Genomic DNA, 12,041 nt, shown 5'->3' with positions numbered 1-12,041 from the left:
AAAAATCCACCATGAAAGTCGCTAAGTGTTTTAATGACTTTTTTATTGTCATTTGTTATTTTTCTTAATAACAAAATAATATTATAATAAATGATCATGTTCTTTTTTCATACCCATGAGTATTTAAAAAAATAGAACATTCAGTGGAGTTATGGTTTATGGTGAAATAGATGATAAGCGCAGTGCATAAAGAGAAAATCTTTCCTGAAGGAAACATATTAAATTCATCAGTAGAGTACCCAATACAGGGTTTTGTGAATATCATCCAGAGAGTAGGTGATTTTATCAGTCAGTTCCTTTAATTCTACTTTGGTTGATGTTTTTCTGTGGCTCTCAGTTAATTTCATCATTTATTTCTTAGGAATATAGCGGAAGCCCTCCCACTTCTTTGCATGACTATTTGAATACTATTTTCAGTTTGAATCACCTTAAGAAAGTTAAGGCGGCAAAACTGGCTGATCCTGGCCCAGTTTTATTCATGGCCTGGGGTATGTGAGCACAATTGTCAGTGATTTAAATTATCTTGCTGTCTCTTCACTTCTCTCTCCATACTTCTCTCTCTATTCTCCATCTCCTCATCTCTCTAGGTTTCTTACTCCCAGGAACACATATAAACATAAAGAAATGAGCTGACCTCTTAAGAACATTTCCAGTTCTATGAACAATCTAATACTGCACTGAATTAGTAAGGCAGCTTCTTACATATACCTCCATGACTCTATACTTCTATACACGTGGAGAAAAATCTCTGGGAAATTTTTATCTACTACTACTTAGAAGAAAAACCTAAGTATCTAGACATCAAGGTTACCCTGACAGCTTAACAATGAACCAGAAACATGGTCACTACATTTTTTTTTTTTTTTCACATAACCCCAGAGAGGGCTTGTAGTTACTTATGTTTCCACATGGGCTGGGTGTTCCTTAAACTGCAAATGGTTTCATGTCCAAAGAATACAGACAACCTTTCATCCTGCAAGATACCATGATTTGCTCTTCCTTCACTCAATATGAAAGTACTATTCATTTTTGAAAATTTTTTGTTTTATATTTTTTGAGATTTTTAAAATAACAAGTCTTCCTGATATTTTCAGTTCTTTATTTTAATTTCATATTTCTAGTGTGATATCTAAGTAACAATTACATTAATATGGATATTAAAAGGTGACATTGTAATTTGACCTTACCGCTTACTAACTATGTGAAGTGAGAGGGAAATGCTTAACATCTCAATTCCTCATCTGTAAGAATGGAAATGATGATAACAGGCTAGGAGATAAAATAGGGAAAAGGTTTAGCTCAGAGCTTAGCAAATTTTCATTGAAGTAGATATTTTAATTTTAAAAACTATAATATGAAATATATCTAAGTAATGATTTTAAAATGTTGCTATGAGGATATCAACAGTTTTTCTTTACTATTATAATTTCTAATAAGTAAAAATACAAAAGCTCCACATGTGTAAACACACAAAATGACTAGGCAAGAGGAAATAGGTTTCTTCAAAATAATCAATCTATTATTATCTAATTATTATTGGAATTGATAACTGATTGAGGTCAACAAAGAATAATTCATTGCACATTTATGTTCTCTTAATTCTTTTTAAATTTAAGTGAATAAATACAAACTAAGTATAGTAGATGCAAGATAGTTTTCACCATTTTCAAAATTTTTCCAGACATAAAAGTTAAATTAACAAGAACTATCCATCTATTGGAAGGGGGTACAACCTCCTCATATCATGGCAAAAAGAGTAAAGGTTTAGCAAGATCAAGTTTAACAGTTGCTAATGTCTCTAAGCTATGTCTAATCATCTAATGTTGCTAAGTTATGACAACAGCAAACTTACGAAAATTTTTCTGGGAGGAAAAGAGACATAGATGTTTGGAGGGCAGGTGATGGAGGTATCTTCAGGAAACTTTCACATCACAAAGACCAAGCAGGCACCACTCATTATTATCCCTCATTCAGAAGAGACCAGTAGCTTAACAGTTAACTCTCGTGGAATATTTTCAATTTGTTCAGGGAATAACAAACAAATTGACAAAATGAAAATGTTGTTACCTGTGTAATACTGCCTTGAGTTATTTACTTTAAAAGGCTTCCGTATAAACGCTGGTATGCATGTGTGTATATAAACTTTAATCTATACCTTTAGGAGCAGTTACCATTTACAATGCTTCAAAGAGGAATCTATACACTTGGGGTGGCTATGGCAAGCTTTCAAAAAGTATTAACTAAATCAATACGAGGATTTACTAATGGGCAGAAGAGATATTAAAAATAAATGTTCATAGGTGAAATTGGTGTTGTTCAAGCTATGGGGTTGGCAGCATTATTCACAATAACCAAAAGGTTGAAACAACCAAAACGCCCATCCACAGGTGAATAGATAAACAACTTCTAGTATACACATACAACGGACTATTATTTCCCCATAAAAAGCAATGCAGTGCTAACACATATTACAACACGGACATTACGTTAAGCAAAATAAGCCAATCACAAGAGAACAAAGACAACATGATTCCACTTATATGAGGTGCCCGAAGTAGTCAAAATCACACAGACAGAAAGTAGAATGGTGGTTACCTGGGGCTGGGGCGCAGGAGAAAATGGAGAGTTACTGTTAAAAGAGTATAGAATTTCAGTTTGGGAAGATGAAAAAGTTAGAGATGGATAATGGTGAAGATTACACAATACGAATGCACTTGATGCCATTAAACATACTCTGTAAAATGGTTAAAATGGTAAATTTTACATTATATATATTTTACCAATTTTTAAAAAGTAAAAAATTTAAAAAGTGAATTTGGCCCAAAAGGTTTTATAGTCTCTCCTCCCACTGCATGAATGAGACTTGAGAATCACAGAGGCCTGGCAACCTAATTCCTTGATCTGGGATGCTAGTCCCGTGTTCCCACACCACCCAGGGGAAACTCTGCTCACAGACATCGCTGGGAACTTTGAAGCATCCCGATGTTGGAAGATCACTGTGTCAGCCTTGGAGTAAATCTTTCATGCAAAGTGCTTGTTAGAGCATGAGGGAGAGAGTACTGTGACATTCCCAAACATACAGGCTCATCACTGAGGTCTGCTAGCCAGTAAATGTCTGAATGTGTGGCTGAATTCAGTCTGAGCCTTGCTTTCTTTGTAACATGTTACTAGATAGGAAGAAGGTTGTGGGAGAACTGAAACATTGAAGTGTAGCTCTTCTCTTCCACTGATCTGAGCCTGCCGATATTCCTTAAAATTCTGACAATTATGAATAATCAGAGAAGCTAAGGAAAATCTGTTCTGCTTGTGTTTTTTTTTTTTTTTTCCTAAAAAAGCATCTGCAAATGGGGTCTGATGGGTCAAACACAGTCCATCACCTATTTTTCTGGGAGCAGTGAGCCATGGTTGGGGAAAACATATCGTAAGACTCTTGACTATGTGAGAGTTTAATGTAATTCAAATTTAGGTGTAAAGTTTGATAATGACACAGCCACACTTAATTCATTCATGGATTGTCTATGACGACTTCGGCATTACAACAGCAGAGTAGTTATGGCAGAGACCATGTGACCAGCAATGCCTGAAATATTTACTGGTGAAATCATGGCAGCTACTTCGCTGTATGAAGAATCCAACTCCATCCCTTTCTGTTTCAATTTCTCCAAACAGCAAGAATTCCTGTTCTCAGCAGAACTACCTTCTGACACCTACAAGTATTTGATATAACAATGAAATTATTACAAAGTTATAACTTATGAAGGAGAAAGTGCAATCCTTTAAGAGTTTCCCACTCATATTCCTTTCTCAAATTGCCAAAGGTTCTTCATAATATGCCTAATATATAATTAGACACAACACTTAGCTCAACTGAAAAGGAGCCAGACACTTCCAGGACCACTAATAATAAAATCACGATAAGAGACCAAAAATGCAGAACATGAAAAGCTGAAACTACAATAGCTATACACTTATTCATCAAACCTTTATTGGAAACTTTCTATGGGCAAATCATTATGGCAGGTTCATGTCATACAAAAGCAGACACACGGCCACATAACCACGATTACCCAGGTTGATGCTTTCTTAGGGCACTTGAAGTGAATGTCAGTGAGTTCCTTGGGTCCCTGCCTTTTTACAGAGCTCTTCACAAGCTCTAAAATAAAAAAGAGAAACTGTAGATGTGAAAGAAGGGAGTTCTACCAGGAAGTTGCAGAATGAGCTCAAGGACATATGATCAGACCATAAATTGTCATCTGTTTTCCAAAGAAGAGATGGGGCTGCTCCTCACTCTGCATGCCTCTTTCAACTTACGTGTTGCTGTTCACAAGATATTTTCCCAAATGCTTGCCCAGATGTTCATTTTCACTACAAGATGCTGAGGTGACAGCAGAAATGTGATTCTGCCCGATCCCACTCCCTCCAGGGATGACCTTGAGTCTGAAAATGGCCAGGAATAGACTTGGTGAGTGGCGTGGTGGGAAAGAGGAGGAGACAGGAGGGCCTCGTTCACCCCACAAGCAAGCCTCTGCAGGTCTGCTACAGCAAGCTCTCCGCCCTCAGAGGTGACACTCAGGGACCTTGCGATGCACATCCCAAACGAACAGATAAACCACAGAAATGAAGTGCCCAGAGTGAGTCACATTTCACAGACTTCAGCCAACTAACTTTTGGCTTTTATAGAGCTCTGGTGTGCAGAGGGAAGTTACTATTTTTGTCCTTCCTAGGAAGTAGATAGAAAGTAAAAATCTACAAAGTTGAAAGGTGATGGCAAGATTGCTACTAATAAACTCCTCCTTGGAAAAATATTTCTTTTTCTTGAGTTTGGAGAAAGAGAGAGATGGGCCTTCCATTCCATTCTCCTGAGGAGCCTCCTGGAGCTCCTGCTTTTACTTCTTTTGGGTTTTTCACCCATCTCCTCATACTCCTTCAGGATACTACTGCTGTTTTCTGCAGATGCAAGGCCAAGCACAGCCAGTCATTTCTTTCCCTTCATTAAGGTTTCTTCTCCTGTTTCTCCAGCTTCCTACTAATCTCAGCAGCTACTTCCTCTGTTTGAACCACTGCTTGCCAACAGGGTGAAATCGTCCCCCAAGGAGGAAACAGTTAGTGATCCTGAAGGAGCAAGCAACAGGATGTCTCCAAGAAAAAGGAAGTTCTTGGAAGAATCCTTGGAAGATTTCTCTCAAGTAGGAGATAGTCAGCAGTGGACCTAAAGAGGTGGCTGACAGCAAGAGCAACTTCAAGAAGAAGAAATAGTTCCATCAACTACCCCAGGAAGATTAGAATGTGAATTGGCCCTTCCCTTGGAGAGGGGCATGCCATACCCCAAGGTGATATTTCCTACCCCGTGTCCTACACCCCCATGAAAATCAGTTCACACCAAAAAAGAAGATGGCAAGATCTCGCAAAACAGAGAGCTTCAATTTCTGAAACACCAAATTCCAATTGATCAGAGGGCAATATTTATTTCAGAGTTGGCCCTCTTCAGAGTATACAGTCTATGTCAGAGTTCTCTCATCCTAGAATTATTGAAATTCCCATAGTCAATGAGCACATCTGGTGCCAATCAACAGTGTTCTCATCATTCGACATGTCTCCTCAAATAAACATACAGTTTGTTCATCTGGTGCCAAGAAAGTTAAGGAATTTAACCACACCTAAGGAAACAGGTGGAGGGAAGTGAAATATTTTAGAATAAGTTAACTTTTAGGTAGAGTTTCTGATAGCTAAGATAATTTAAACTGGAATTAATAGACCTGGACTGTTTTTAGTCTCATACATTTCCTATACAACCTAATTGGGAATGGCAGAATGTAGGGAAGCCACATTTTTAAAATGTATGTTCCAGTTCATTTCCTTAAGTTCAAATACCATAAACCTCCAAATAAGCACTTTTCAACATTTTTCAGTGTAAAGAGGTATTATAAATGATCCTTTCATATCTCTCAGGGCTGCTCTTGTTTAGTGAAGTTGCTCAACACCATAATCAGAAATCTTCCAACTTTCACACAGATTTAGGAAATTCAATTAACATTCTACTTTAGGGGACCTTATCATTCAAACTACCTATATTATTGTCATCCTTTGATGATGTCAATTTCCTGATAAAAACTTTAAATGCTAATTCTTGTAGTTCTAAAATCTTCACTCTGCAAAAAATAGCTCCTTTAAATGGGACCGATTAGCTAATTGTTTAAATCAGGTCCAATGGTTATGCAGAGATAATTTAAACATGCTACTCTAGATGACACAGAAGAAACTTCTTAGTTCTTCTGCCAGTGTTTCTGGTCCTTACCATTTGGTTGACTTTCCTGTTTCAGAGAAGCTGAACTGTTTAGGGGTGAGGACGAACATAGAAGAAGGTGTGATCAGAATAATCAAGGGATAAAGTGTATGGGAGGTGAGGAGTGGGCAGTGCGGGAAGGCAAAGCAGTCTTAGAAAGCAGAAAGCATCTGGAGTGAGAAAAGCTATCTTTTCTTTTTCTCACATCTAACCTTGGCCTTGGTATGTTATAAAATCATTAAACTTGTAAATTACTTGGTTATTTGTAAATAAAGGAAGTTTCTGCTTGTTTTAAATATATACAATTTATTCAACTTATACAGATAAAATTTTTAGACATTTTAAAGCGCTGTCTCAACACAAAAGATAATCAGGAATTTGTATGTACAACTACACACATATACACACACATTCACATTACACACAGAGAAAGATTCATTGTATTTCTCAGCACCAATTTTTAAAAGATAATGAATAGAAAGATCTTGAGAGAAAATCTGAATGCTGCAACTTTTCTTACTATATGCAAACAGACCAGGAAAACTGTGGTTATGCATTACAGAGCTGACAACAAAACATAGGAGCATTTTGATTCTATTATGCAAAATACAAAATATCCTCGTAATCACTGTGACAGGGCTCACTTCGGCAAAACAGTAAGCTTTTGGAAGCACCATGAGATTTAAAATTTTCAAGGGAAATTTGACATCTGTATTAAAGTGCAGAAACTACTTGGAGGTAGTTCACAGTTTCAACATTAAATAGTACTATTGTCCTTTTAATAGCATCATATCATTGCAAAGCAGCATTTTCCCTTACTTTCCAGTTTCCTAGAAGACGGTGAAAATCATGTAGAGCAGGAAAAGAGGATGGTGGTATTCAACTTTATTCTAGGGCTTGAGAAGTTGTGTGCTATCCATTAGTAAATGATTGTGACTATGTATGAAATAAATTTTTACAATGTACACGTATTATGTTTTCAAATGGTCACTAAGTTTTTAGGATACAAACAGTGAATTGTTTGGACTTAATAAATAAAATGTTTAGTATTTCTTCTGGTTTAGGATGCCACAGAAAAATTAGTAGGACACTGTAATAGATTTGAGCCAGCATAGCTAGGCCATAGCACCCAGTAATGTAATCGAACACTGATGTAGGTGTTGCTGTAGAGGTATTTTGTAGATGTGGTTAACATCCACAATCTGATGATTTTAAGTAAAGGAGATTACTCTCAATAATGTGGGCAGGCCTAACCTAATCAGCTGAAGGTTTTATAAGCAAAAACTGAGGCATCCTGGAGAAGAAACTCTTCCTCAACACTGCAGCATCAACTTTTGCATAAGGTTTCAGTCTGCCAGCCTGCCCTGCAGATTTCAGACTTGCCAGTCTCACAGTCTTACACCACATGAGCCAATTCCTTAAAATAAAGACTTTTCTCCCTCTATCATATATATTATATATCATTATAATATATAAATGTAAATATACATGTAAAATATATATGTTCTTACCTATAATTGGTCCTGTTTTTCTGGAGAACCCTGGCTGATACAGATGCTTGGGACTCCATGAACAGAATACTTGGGAACCTCTGCACAAGCTCTGCTATCTTTCAGTAGGTCTACAATGGCGCTAATCACAACTGCCTATAATTATCCATTTAACCCAACGTTTAGGACCGTTGCATATTATTTTTATTCCCTTTTCAGTATCCGTCAATGTCAGTATCTGAGATATTATAAATGGAGTCAGTATTGTGTTAACCAACTCTCCAGTTTTGAGGGAAATTCTTAATTTAAAATGGATGTATTCTCCAATATAATTCCCAAATTATACCAATTTCCATGATATAAATACTCCCAACACAGCTGATTTCTAGCTGCCAAAATTGTGTCATGAATGTTGAAGTGGGGAGAGATGTGCATAGTATCTTCTATGTAGTATTTCCTCCAAGCAGGTATGACAATCATCAAGAGTATAACTACTAATAAAATAATTAGAAACTGATGGTATTTTGGGGTCCACCACTTTTATTTTAACATAATTTATTTAATTGTAAATTTATGCATTTTATTTTATTCTAATAATTGCTGTTCTTAGGAAGAGATTCAAAAATTCCTGAAATTTTAACAATCAGTTCTCACAAACCAATATGCGCCAGTTCTAGCATGCCACTCCTCGGAGCTAAGAGTACTATATAATGTTGATTGGCTCCTTCTTTCACTTAATGGAGTCCCAAATCTAATAGAAAAGCCCCTAGACCAAGAGAGTCCACATTTCTACTACCCACATAGATCTGCAGGTCAAAAACCTATTTGCCTCAAAGGAAAATCAGTTCCTCACATTTCTGACTGCCAAAATACAGTAATGAATTACCTGGAGAGAAGTGAGAGGAACGGAATAGGGCAGTTATTTTAAGAATGGTGGACAGTGGGGACTATGGTTCTACTGTGTGCTTAAAATCACCACCTGTCACAAGAAGGGCTATCATCATGACTAGGTGAACCAAGGTAACTGATCCAGGTTTTGCAATTTTCAGTCCCAGACTGTTGCTTCTATTTCAGAACACAGAGCCAAAGCCAAGTAGGAAGCTGTTACTCTGTGCTACTGTTATGAAAGACCTAAGGTTCCATATTCCTTAGCCATCTGCTCATACCACTGCTATTATACCCCAAACTAGTAATTACGAGCTCTGTCTTGTTTACTTTTGCAGTGCTCACTGCTTTAGCATAGACCACCACAGAGGTTCTGAAATAAAAGTTAAATGGAATGCATCTGATTCTTCTCATGTTCTTCTCACTTTCTTCGTTCATTCATTTATTTATTCATTCATTCATTTGTTTAATTTCCACTCAATAACACACAAGCAATGGGTTAGGTATAATGCTTGGTGCTGCAGAAGAACAAGCAGAGACTTTGTGCTTAAGAATCTCAGAGTCAGCCCAGCGCGCTGGCTCACGCCTGTAATCCCAGCACTTTGGGAGGCCGAGGCGGGTGGATCAGGAGGTCAGGAGTTTGAGACCAGCCTGGCCAAGGAGGTGAAACCGTATCTCTACTAAAAATACAAAAATTAGATGGGCGTGGTGGCGGGCACCTGTAATCCCAGCTACCGGGGAGGCTGAGGCAAGAGAATTGCTTGAACCGGGGAGGTGGAGGTTGCAGTGAGCCGAGATGGCACCACTGCACTCCAGCCAGGGCGACACGGTGAGACTCCATCTCAAAAAAAAAAAAAAGAATCTCAGAGTCCACTATGGAAGGGAAGCATCTATGTTTTGAGGTGCATTCTACAGATAAGCACAAACTGTATAAGACCACATAATTCTGGACATCCACCCACCTATCCTTTGATGCCTTTTATAAGGACAGCATTGATTTCAGGGTCTTTTTAATTGTAATTCTGCCTACTTGATTTCTTAGCAAGTGTTAGCAGTATTACCAATCTCTTTGAGGTTCAATACCAGGGAAGAATATCAAAGTGGAGGTTTCATCTGTTTCACTTCACCCCAGCTCAACCATCTTTCAAACTGCAGGACCCAACATCAGTTAGCATCAGCATTCAAGCTTGAAATACAATAGAGTGTTTCAGAGCTCATTGTATGAAGTAAAAATATTTCTTGTATATATTGTATATGCATTGGGATGCAATATATGATATATGTCTTATGGTAGGTTGTGGGCAAAATATTTGAAATTCAACGATTGATATTGTGTGTAAGCAGTGACAGAAAGGGTCAACGGTCCACATACTAATGCATAGTTATGAACCCATAAATACCTTCTGCTCATTTAGATAGGTTTAGCTGATTTGATGCATGTTTTCTTTTTCAATGATATCAAGATGTCCTCCTTGAAAGTATTTTTAGGTATATCTATATCTCTACCACTCTTTCTAAAACATATTTATACATGCTTATTTTCCATTTGTGCTTCACAAACATATTGTCTTGGTACCCAAAAGAAAGACTAATTGCTAACCTAAGACAGGGAAATGTAAATAGTATTTATAAATATGTTGCAAATTTCAGACATGCTCACAACTCATTTGCCATATTTAACTTAGAAGATGACAAAAACTTCATATTCAAATATCCAAAGATGGTCTTAGTCCTAGAGCCTGAACGGTATCTTATCTGAATAATATTTTTCCTTTTTGCATGTTTCATGTTTATGGACAAGTTTGGTTAGATCTCGTTAAGCTGCTCCAACACTGCTTGCCAAACCATGGCAAACAGTAATTCACCACCTCCCAGTGACCTTCTGCAACTCAGCTGACCAGAAATGTTGACTTCCATCTTTCACTCTCTCTGACTCTTAATGCAGAAATCAAACCAACCACCTTCTATAAATTCACCCACAAACAATCAGTTTCAAGTTTATTGCAGTTGCAGTCCCACAGACCTCTTTGCTTACTCAAAGTTAGCCACTTTACTATTGAATTTGGTGATTCTGGGGTGATATACAATAAACTAATTTCCAAAGTGCTTGTTTTTGCTCCTGATAGGAGCAGATCATCATTCTTACTAAATTATATGACAGTTGACATTAGAATTTTAAGATTTACTGTTTAAAGCCCAAGATATGTAAACTAGTTCAGACCAATTCAGTAAAAGGGCCAAGTCTAGGTGAGAGTGATTAAGACATAATCAAATTGAACTGCCTGTAAGACTTCATGAAAAATTATTTTTCTTCCCTATAAAATACTGCAATTTCAGTAGGCATCTGTAAAAGCATGACTACAACACTGATCATATCACATAAAGCAATGAAAGGCAGTGACTAGAAATGTCACAAGATCTATGGTACAGTCTATAAGTGTATATTTCTTTAATTGCCTCCCTCCATGACAATGGAACTCCATAATATCTAACCTTTTATAACTCACAGAGCCATTAACTTATAATAATTACTTTAATTCCCACTAATCATTTAAGATGGATGCCCACAGGTAAACATCACTCAGTTTCTATTTCACAGATGAGGGATGCGAGGCCAACAAAAAGGAGACAGCCCTTTTCCCCTGGTGTCACTTTTTCAATTAATAAAGGGCAAGAGGTCTCTTTCTAAAATTTGTGTATAGGGACCTAAATATTAAAATGATACCACTTCAAATGATATAATAAATTCTAGCATCCTTTCCAACCTAGGGCTTTAAAATGTCAGTGTTCAGGTGACAGCAGTACAGTCAAGCATTATCATTAAATAATTTGTGTGATTAAAGCTCAGCCATGGTTTTAAACCAAAAAGAGTTCAGAGTCTCTGAAGAGGGAGAAACAAAGACTCATAAAATTAAAGCACATACCCCATATCTCTAAAAAAGAAGTGAAACGCTAAACTGAGTTTTAAAGAATACACTGCATAAGGAGGAAGAGTGAAAAATGTCTTTACATCGAACGTAATGTTTTTGAACATGGAGACTATCGGTAATAATATTATATTGTATACAGGAAATTTGCTGAGATAGATGTTAGGTGCTCTTCCACACACACACACAAAAGGTAACTATGGTAGGTGATGGATATGTTAATTTGTTTGACTGCCAACGTTAAGTTGATTGACTGCGGTAATCATTTCACTCTGTATATGTATATCAAAATAACATTGTTTTAAAATAAAAATAAATCTCTAAATAATTCCTTTACAGAAAGCTTTTTTTTAAAAAAAACTTAAAATATCTCAGTAGAAATAAAAACACAATGCTTAGGGGACACTAAGAATAATCACAGCTTTTCCTTCATGTTTATAATCTCTTTATTTGGGA

General features: G+C 36.8%; 1 protein-coding gene across 7 annotated transcripts in view; it reads right to left on the bottom strand.

Annotated features, from left to right (window-relative positions):
• The window catches only part of GPC6 (glypican 6), a 1,198,922-nt gene that overhangs the window by 891,508 nt on the left and 295,373 nt on the right, over nt 1-12,041 (bottom strand). The window contains exon 1 of one of the 7 annotated variants that reach the window (XM_063714648.1): nt 1,188-1,212. The gene's annotated coding sequence lies outside the window, so the exon portion shown is untranslated. 7 annotated transcript variants of the gene reach the window in all.

The sequence above is a fragment of the Pongo abelii genome, chromosome 14 (assembly GCF_028885655.2).
Source record: "Pongo abelii isolate AG06213 chromosome 14, NHGRI_mPonAbe1-v2.0_pri, whole genome shotgun sequence".
Taxonomy (NCBI): Eukaryota; Metazoa; Chordata; class Mammalia; order Primates; family Hominidae; genus Pongo; species Pongo abelii.
The sequence above is the reverse complement of the archived record's forward strand: the minus strand, read 5'-3'. Positions and strand labels throughout refer to the sequence as shown.